Raw genomic sequence first — 10,443 nt, forward strand, 5'->3', positions numbered from 1 at the left:
GCCAGTCGTGTGGAAACAACATCCCCAGACAGGCCAGTCGTGTGAGAAACAACATCACCCAGACAGACCAGTCGTGTGAGAAACAACATCCCCAGACAGGCCAGTCGTGTGAGAAACAACATCCCCCAGACAGGCCAGTCGTGTGAGAAACAACATCCACCCAGACAGGCCAGCCGTGTGAGAAACAACATCACCCAGACAGGCCAGTCGTGTGAGAAACAACATCACCCAGACAGGCCAGTCGTGTGAGAAACAACATCCCCTAGACAGGCCAGTCGTGTGAGAAACAACATCACCCAGACAGTCCAGCCGTGTGAGAAACAACATCACCCAGACAGGCCAGTTGTGTGAGAAACAACATCCCCCAGACAGGCCAGTCGTGTGAGAAACAACATCCCCAGACAGGCCAGTCGTGTGAGAAACAACATCACCCAGACAGGCCAGCCGTGTGAGAAACAACATCACCCAGACAGGCCAGTCGTGTGAGAAACAACATCACCCAGACAGGCCAGTCGTGTGAGAAACAACATCACCCAGACAGGCCAGTCGTGTGAGAAACAACATCACCCAGACAGGCCAGTCGTGTGAGAAACAACATCACCCAGACAGGCCAGTCGTGTGAGAAACAACATCACCCAGACAGGCCAGTCGTGTGAGAAACAACATCACCCAGACAGGCCAGTCGTGTGAGAAACAACATCACCCAGACAGGCCAGTCGTGTGAGAAACAACATCACCCAGACAGGCCAGCCGTGTGAGAAACAACATCACCCAGACAGGCCAGTCGTGTGAGAAACAACATCACCCAGACAGGCCAGCCGTGTGAGAAACAACATCACCCAGACAGGCCAGTCGTGTGAGAAACAACATCACCCAGACAGGCCAGTCGTGTGAGAAACAACATCACCCAGACAGGCCAGCCGTGTGAGAAACAACATCACCCAGACAGGCCAGTCGTGTGAGAAACAACATCACCCAGACAGGCCAGCCGTGTGAGAAACAACATCACCCAGACAGGCCAGCCGTGTGAGAAACAACATCACCCAGACAGGCCAGTCGTGTGAGAAAACAACATCACCCAGATAGGCCAGTCGTGTGAGAAACAACATCACCCAGACAGGCCAGTCGTGTGAGAAAACAACATCACCCAGACAGGCCAGTGTGTGAGAAACAACATCACCCAGACAGGCCAGTCGTGTGAGAAACAACATCACCCAGACAGGCCAGCCGTGTGAGAAACAACATCATCCCAGACAGGCCAGTCGTGTGAGAAACAACATCACCCAGACAGGCCAGACGTGTGGAGAAACAACATCACCCAGACAGGCCAGCCGTGTGAGAAACAACATCACCCAGACAGGCCAGCCGTGGTGAGAAAACAACATCACCCAGACAGGCCAGTCGTGTGAGAAACAACATCACCCAGACAGGCCAGCCGTGTGAGAAACAACATCACCCAGACAGGCCAGTCGTGTGAGAAACAACATCACCCAGACAGGCCAGCCGTGTGAGAAACAACATCACCCAGACAGGCCAGCCGTGTGAGAAACAACATCACCCAGACAGGCCAGCCGTGTGAGAAACAACATCACCCAGACAGGCCAGTCGTGGTGAGAAACAACATCACCCAGACAGGCCAGCCGCGGAGAAACAACGACACCAGACAGGCCAGTCGTGAGAAACAACATCACCCAGACAGGCCAGTCGTGTGAGAAACACGTCATCATGCAAGCGGTCAGACAAGTGGAAAAACTATGATCCATAAGGTATGCTGACCCTGGTGCTAGAGGGTACAGAATTTCTCAAATAAAAACATTTTTTGAATACTTTGCCCCATGATAACCAGCTCACTTCTGTATGTTGGCAAAGCGGTACATGGTCGCTGCTCATATCATTGCATAGTGCAGAAAATACACGAGAGTTCAGGGGCCTTGCTTTAACAAAGTTTACCATTTTCACTGTAGTGTCCAAAACGTATTTCAAGCTGGCATTCCCTTGGCAGCAAGAGTCTTCGGTGGATGCTGCAGTGTACCCAAGAGCCTCTGGGCGGATGCTGCAGTCTACCCAAGAGCCTCTGGGTGGATGCTGCAGTGTACCCAAGAGCCTCTAGGTGGATGCTGCAGTGTACCCAAGAGCCTCTCGGTGGATGCTGCAGTGTACCCAAGAGTCTCTTGGTGGATGCTGCAGTCTACCCAAGAGTCTCTCGGTGGATGCTGCAGTCTACCCAAGAGCCTCTGGGTGGATGCTGCAGTCTACCCAAGAGTCTCTCGGTGGATGCTGCAGTCTACCCAAGAGCCTCTCGGTGGATGCTGCAGTGTACCCAAGAGTCTCTCGGTGGATGCTGCAGTGTACCCAAGAGTGTCTAGGTGGATGCTGCAGTCTACCCAAGAGTCTCTCGGTGGATGCTGCAGTGTACCCAAGAGTCTCTCGGTGGATGCTGCAGTCTACCCAAGAGTCTCTCGGTGGATGCTGCAGTGTACCCAAGAGTCTCTCGGTGGATGCTGCAGTGTACCCAAGAGTCTCTCGGTGGATGCTGCAGTGTACCCAAGAGCCTCTCGGTGGATGCTGCAGTGTACCCAAGAGCCTCTCGGTGGATGCTGCAGTGACCCAAGAGTCTCTCGGTGGATGCTGCAGTGTACCCAAGAGCCTCTCGGTGGATGCTGCAGTGTACCCAAGAGTCTCTCGGTGGATGCTGCAGTGTACCCAAGAGTCTCTCGGTGGATGCTGCAGTGTACCCAAGAGCTTCTCGGTGGATGCTGCAGTGTACCCAAGTGGCAGTCGGGAGCAACTGCTTGCACGTGTGCTACCACTCCACTATGTCTCCCTGTCCTGGCTTTGCGCCATCAGTACAGACACCAACACATCTTGACCACCAAAGTCCATCTGATGTCACAAAAGCTGTCCAGTACTTTTAAAAATATAATCTCCTGTTGTCCTGGTTTCCAGTGGTTGGCAGAAGAGGATGTCTTCCTTAATTGACCCCCACTACTAAATGCTGTGCCAGGCCCGCCACGTCTGTTGACTCATCCAGCTGTAACAGACATATACCAGGAGCTGTGCCAGGCCCTCCACGTCTGTTGACTCATCCAGCTGTAACAGACATATACCAGGAGCTGTGCCAGGCCCTCCACGTCTGTTGACTCATCCAGCTGTAACAGACATATACCAGGAGCTGTGCCAGGCCTGCCACGTCTGCTGACTCATCCAGCTGTAACAGACATATACCAGGAGCTGTGCCAGGCCCTCCACGTCTGTTGACTCATCCAGCTGTAACAGACATATACCAGGAGCTGTGCCAGGCCCTCCACGCCTGTTGACTCATCCAGCTGTAACAGACATATACCAGGAGCTGTGCCAGGCCCTCCACGTCTGTTGACTCATCCAGCTGTAACAGACATATACCAGGAGCTGTGCCAGGCCCTCCACGTCTGTTGACTCATCCAGCTGTAACAGACATATACCAGGAGCTGTGCCAGGCCCTCCACGTCTGTTGACTCATCCAGCTGTAACAGACATATACCAGGAGCTGTGCCAGGCCCTCCACGTCTGTTGACTCATCCAGCTGTAACAGACATATACCAGGAGCTGTGCCAGGCCCTCCACGTCTGTTGACTCATCCAGCTGTAACAGACATATACCAGGAGCTGTGCCAGGCCCTCCACGTCTGTTGACTCATCCAGCTGTAACAGACATATACCAGGAGCTGTGCCAGGCCCGCCACGTCTGTTGACTCATCCAGCTGTAACAGACATATACCAGGAGCTGTGCCAGGCCCTCCACGTCTGTTGACTCATCCAGCTGTAACAGACATATACCAGGAGCTGTGCCAGGCCCGCCACGTCTGTTGACTCATCCAGCTGTAACAGACATATACCAGGAGCTGTGCCAGGCCCTCCACGTCTGTTGACTCATCCAGCTGTAACAGACATATACCAGGAGCTGTGCCAGGCCCTCCACGTCTGTTGACTCATCCAGCTGTAACAGACATATACCAGGAGCTGTGCCAGGCCCTCCACGTCTGTTGACTCATCCAGCTGTAACAGACATATACCAGGAGCTGTGCCAGGCCTCCACGTCTGTTGACTCATCCAGCTGTAACAGACATATACCAGGAGCTGTGCCAGGCCCTCCACGTCTGTTGACTCATCCAGCTGTAACAGACATATACCAGGAGCTGTGCCAGGCCCTCCACGTCTGTTGACTCATCCAGCTGTAACAGACATATACCAGGAGCTGTGCCAGGCCCTCCACGTCTGTTGACTCATCCAGCTGTAACAGACATATACCAGGAGCTGTGCCAGGCCCTCCACGCCTGTTGACTCATCCAGCTGTAACAGACATATACCAGGAGCTGTGCCAGGCCCTCCACGTCTGTTGACTCATCCAGCTGTAACAGACATATACCAGGAGCTGTGCCAGGCCCTCCACGTCTGTTGACTCATCCAGCTGTAACAGACATATACCAGGAGCTGTGCCAGGCCCTCCACGTCTGTTGACTCATCCAGCTGTAACAGACATATACCAGGAGCTGTGCCAGGCCCTCCACGTCTGTTGACTCATCCAGCTGTAACAGACATATACCAGGAGCTGTGCCAGGCCCTCCACGTCTGTTGACTCATCCAGCTGTAACAGACATATACCAGGAGCTGTGCCAGGCCCTCCACGTCTGTTGACTCATCCAGCTGTAACAGACATATACCAGGAGCTGTGCCAGGCCCTCCACGTCTGTTGACTCATCCAGCTGTAACAGACATATACCAGGAGCTGTGCCAGGCCCTCCACGTCTGTTGACTCATCCAGCTGTAACAGACATATACCAGGAGCTGTGCCAGGCCCTCCACGTCTGTTGACTCATCCAGCTGTAACAGACATATACCAGGAGCTGTGCCAGGCCCTCCACGCCTGTTGACTCATCCAGCTGTAACAGACATATACCAGGAGCTGTGCCAGGCCCTCCACGTCTGTTGACTCATCCAGCTGTAACAGACATATGCCAGGAGCTGTGCCAGGCCCTCCACGTCTGTTGACTCATCCAGCTGTAACAGACATATACCAGGAGCTGTGCCAGGCCCTCCACGTCTGTTGACTCATCCAGCTGTAACAGACATATACCAGGAGCTGTGCCAGGCCCTCCACGTCTGTTGATGAATTTTCTCTCTCTCTCTCCCTCTTGATCTCAATGTCAAGAGGCAAACATACTATCAGGAATCACACACATCCTCTCATCACATCCCAACAAAGCAATGATGAGATATTAGCCATGATAAACTGAAACACACTGAAACAGACAAAGGCAAGCACACATGCAATTAACTCTCTCTCTCTCTCTCTCTCTCTCTCTCTCTCTCTCTCTTGCTCTCTCTCTCTCTCTCTCTCTCTCTCTCTCTCTCTCTCTCTCTCTCTCTCTCTCTCTCTCTCTCTCTTCTCTCTCCTCTCTCTCTCTCTCTCTCTCTCTCTCTTCTCTCTCTCTCTCTCTCCCTCCTCCAATTCATAGGGGCTTTACTGCCATGGGAAATGTGTTTACATTGCCAAAGCAAGTGAAGTAAATAATAACCAAAAGTGAGAAGAATTTAACAGTAAACAGTGCAATTAAAACGTTTTAAAAAGATAAAGACGTTTCAAGTGTTATATTGTCAGCTACAATGAACAGTGTTTTAGCAATGTGCAATGTTGTTTAAGCTTCACTGGTTGCCCTTTTCTCATGACAACAGGCTACAAATCTTGCTGCTGTGATTGAACACTGCGGTATTTCACCTACCAGAAGTGTATCAATGTTTAATTTGTTTCAAATGATTTGTGGGTCTGTTTGATCTGTGGGAGATACAGTGCATTCAAAGTATTCAGTCCCATTGAGCGTTTTACACATTTTATTAAGTTACAGCCTTATTCTAATATGGATTAAATAAATACATGTCCTCATCAATCTACACACAATACCCATAATGACATCACAATACCCCATATGACATCACAATACCCCACAATGACATCACAATACCCATTAATGATAAAGCGAAAACTTTTTTCTTTTTTGATTTTACCAAATGTATTAAATATAAAAACAGAAAAACCTTATTTACATAAGTCTTCAGACCCTTTGCTATGAGTCTCGAAATTGAGCTTCCAGTGATCATCCTTGAGATGTTTTACAGCGATTGGAGTCCACCTGCAAATGTAATTGATGGACATGACTTGGAAGGCATACAACTGTTTATATTAGGTCCCACGGTTGACAGTGCATGTCCATAGAACTCTGAAAAAAACTCTGGCACAGTTCCTCCTACCTGACAGAGCTGTCCCTCCCTGCCCGACAGGGATGTCCCTCCCTGCTTCATGGGCTGTCCTCCTACTTGACAGGGCTGTCCCTCCTACTTATTAGGGATGTCCCTCCTACTTCACTGGCCTGTTTTCCTCCCCTACCTGACAGGGCTGCCCATTCTACCTGACAGGGCTGTTTCCACAACTGAGGGTCTTTGTGAGTGCTCCGACACCCGGCCTGGTTCTATATCTAGGAACCGGCTTGTGGGAGCAGAGCACCCTCACTGGGTTGTATGGAACGATCTGTCAGATAAGAGGGGCCAGGGCCATGTCCCTCCTTCCTACCTGACAGGGCTAACCCTCCTACCTGACAGGGCTAACCCTCCTACCTGACAGGGCTAACCCTCCTACCTGACAGGGCTAACCCTCCTGGAACCTGACAGGGCTAACCCTCCTACCTGACAGGGCTAACCCTCCTACCTGACAGGGCTAACCCTCCCTACCTGACAGGGCTAACCCTTCCTACCTGACAGGGCTAACCCTCCTACCTGACAGGGCTAACCCTCCTACCTGACAGGGCTAACCCTCCTACCTGACAGGGCTAACCCTCCTACCTGACAGGGCTAACCCTCCTACCTGACAGTGCTAACCCTCCTACCTGACAGGGCTAACCCTCCCTACCTGACAGGGCTAACCCTCCCTACCTGACAGGGCTAACCCTCCTACCTGACAGGGCTAACCCTCCTACCTGACAGGGCTAACCCTCCTACCTGACAGGGGCCAGGGCCATGCAGGATTTTAAAATCAGACCGATACTTTACAGGCATCCAGTGTGGTGCAGATAAACGTGAAGTGATGTGCTCATTCCTTCTAGTGCTGCAGTGTTCTGGACCAGATCTAAATATCTAATAGTAGAGACTGAGCAGCTGGACAGGAGGGCATTACAGTAGTCCAGCCTAGATGATAGTAGAGACTGAGCAGCTGGACAGGAGAACATTACAGTAGTCCAGCCTAGATGATAGTAGAGACTGAGCAGCTGGACAGGAGGGCATTACAGTAGTCCAGCCTAGATGATAGTAGAGACTGAGCAGCTGGACAGGAGGGCATTACAGTAGTCTAGCCTAGATTATAGTAGAGACTGAGCAGCTGGACAGGAGGGCATTACAGTAGTCCAGCCTAGATGATAGTAGAGACTGAGCAGCTGGACAGGAGGGACATTATAGTAATCTAGCCTAGATGATAGTAGAGACTGAACAGCTGGACAGGAGAGCATTACAGTAGTCTAGCCTAGATGATAGTAGAGACTGAGCAGCTGGACAGGAGGGCATTATAGTAGTCTAGCCTAGATGATAGTAGAGACTGAGCAGCTGGACAGGAGGGCATTATAGTAATCTAGCCTAGATGATAGTAGAGACTGAGCAGCTGGACAGGAGGGCATTACAGTAGTCTAGCCTAGATGATAGTAGAGACTGAGCAGCTGGACAGGAGAGGCATTATAGTAATCTAGCCTAGATGATAGTAGAGACTGAACAGCTGGACAGGAGAGCATTACAGTAGTCTAGCCTAGATGATAGTAGAGACTGAGCAGCTGGACAGGAGGGCATTATAGTAATCTAGCCTAGATGATAGTAGAGACTGAGCAGCTGGACAGGAGGGGCATTATAGTAATCTAGCCTAGATGATAGTAGAGACTGAGCAGCTGGACAGGAGGGCATTACAGTAGTCTAGCCTAGATGATAGTAGAGACTGAGCAGCTGGACAGGAGGGCATTACAGTAGTCTAGCCTAGATGATAGTAGAGACTGAGCAGCTGGACAGGAGGGCATTACAGTAGTCTAGCCTAGATGATAGTAGAGACTGAGCAGCTGGACAGGAGGGCATTACAGTAGTCCAGCCTAGATGATAGTAGAGACTGAGCAGCTGGACAGGAGGGCATTACAGTAGTCCAGCCTAGATTAAACAAATACATGGACCAGATTCTCGGGCATCTGGCTGTGCGATGAAGTTTCTAATTCTGAAAACATTCCTGAGATTGAAGTATGTTGTTCTGGATATGATTTTACAGTGCCTTGCGAAAGCCCCCCTTGAACTTTGCGACCTTTTGCCACATTTCAGGCTTCAAACATAAAGATATAAAACTGTATTTTTTTTGTGAAGAATCAACAACAAGTGGGACACAATCATGAAGTGGAACAACATTTATTGGATATTTTTTAACAAATCAAAAACTGAAAAATACAGCGTGCAAAATTATTCAGCCCCCTTAAGTTAATACTTTGTAGCGCCACCTTTTGCTGCGATTACAGCTGTAAGTCGCTTGGGGTAAGTCTCTATCAGTGTTGCACATCGAGAGACTGAAATTTTTCCCATTCCTCCTTGCAAAACAGCTCGAGCTCAGTGAGGTTGGATGGAGAGCATTTGTGAACAGCAGTTTCTGTTCCTGTTTTGACTAATTTAATAGAGTGGGTTAGGTCTGATCTATACCAAATTAAAATACCCCCTGAGTTTCTACCCTATGTCACACCTGGTAGTTTGGTGGATGGGACTACCAGCTCTCTGTAACACTTGCTCTCTCTCAATAGATAAGATGTACTTTCCTCCTCTCTGCTGGTCTTTCTATCTAATCCCTCTCTCTCTCTCAATAGATGAGATGTATTTTCCTCTCCGACAACCTTTTATAATAATAATAATATAATATATGCCATTTAGCAGACGCTTTTATCCAAAGCGACTTACAGTCATGTGTGCATACATTCTACGTATGGGTGGTCCCGGGAATCGAACCCACTACCCTGGCGTTACAAGCGCCATGCTCTACCAACTGTGCTACAGAAGGATGAACCACTCTATACAGTTCAGGGAAATTCAGAGGCACAGCAGCCTATTCTCTCTCTCTCTCTCGTTATGTAGCAAGGAGGTAAAGGAACAATCACCACCACTGGTATTAACTAGACTGGGGCTTTATTTTAGTCACCGTCTCACAAGTCAGCCGCTGGTGTGGCCTATTAAAACCTCTTTGGGATTGGGGGTTGGTGGGTCCCCTGCGGGATTGGTGGGTCCCCTGCGGGGTTGGTGGGTCCCCTGCGGGGGTTGGTGGGTCCCCTGCGGGGATTGGTGGGTCCCCTGCGGGGTTGGTGGGTCCCCCTGCGGGGTTGGTGGGTCCCCCTGCGGGGGGTTGGTGGGTCCCCTGCGGGGATTGGTGGGTCCCCTGCGGGGTTGGGTGGGTCCCCTGCGGGGTTGGTGGGTCCCCTGCGGGGGTTGGGTGGGTCCCCTGCGGGGGTTGGTGGGTCCCCTGCGGGGTTGGTGGGTCCCCTGCGGGGGTTGGTGGGTCCCCTGCGGGACGTTTGAGCTAACGTAGGCTAATGCGATTACAATGAGGTTGTCAGTAACAAGAACATTTCCCGGGATATCGACATATCTGATATGGGCAGAAAGCTTGCATTCTTGTTAATCTAACTGCACTGTCCAATTTACAGTATCTATTACAGTGAAATAATACCATGCTATTGTGTGAGGAGAGTGCATAGTTTTGAACGTGAACAGTTACTAATAAACAAATTAGGCACGTTTGGACAGTCTTGTACAATACATTTTAACAGATATGCAATGGTTCATTGGATCAGTCTGAAACTTTGCACATACACTGCTGCCATCTAGTGGACAAAGTCTAAATTGCAGCTCGGCTGGAATAATACGTTATGGCCTTTGTCTTGCAAAAATATGTTTTTTATTTGTTTTATCTTTTACCAGACCTAATGTGTTATATTATTCTAGATTCCTTTCACATTTGCATGTCCTTGCTTCAGAGCCTGAGCTTCAGGCAGTTAGATTTAGGTATGTCATTTTAGGCGAAAATTTAAAAAAGATACTGTGAAGAGACGAAACCCTGAGGACAGTTTGGAGCAAATCACCTGGTTGGTTTTATCTCTCCGTCCATCTGAGTAAATCCAATAAGCAGTGTCCATCTCTCTCTTCTCTCTCTCCACTCACTCATTCACTCTCTCACACACACACATTCTCTCTATCACACACACTCATTCACTCTCTCTCACACACACTCATTCACTCTCTCAGACATGCTTTTAACCCTCTCTTTATTTCCCCTTTTCTCTGGATTTCACCCTGTCTTTCACTCTGGCTCTCTCATTTTCACTTAATCTCGGTCTCTACCCCTCCAAACTGAGAT

General features: G+C 50.0%; 1 long non-coding RNA gene across 1 annotated transcript; it reads right to left on the minus strand.

The window, feature by feature from the left end:
- Positions 1-6,604: 6,604 nt before the first annotated feature.
- LOC127920636 (uncharacterized) lies at positions 6,605-7,024 on the minus strand. The gene is made up of 3 exons (XR_008106754.1): positions 6,963-7,024; positions 6,785-6,894; positions 6,605-6,669 (listed from the first exon to the last, which is right to left on the minus strand). It is a non-coding gene; the product is annotated as an uncharacterized LOC127920636 (long non-coding RNA).
- Positions 7,025-10,443: the final 3,419 nt, after the last annotated feature.

This window comes from Oncorhynchus keta, unplaced genomic scaffold (assembly GCF_023373465.1).
Source record: "Oncorhynchus keta strain PuntledgeMale-10-30-2019 unplaced genomic scaffold, Oket_V2 Un_contig_20091_pilon_pilon, whole genome shotgun sequence".
Taxonomy (NCBI): Eukaryota; Metazoa; Chordata; class Actinopteri; order Salmoniformes; family Salmonidae; genus Oncorhynchus; species Oncorhynchus keta.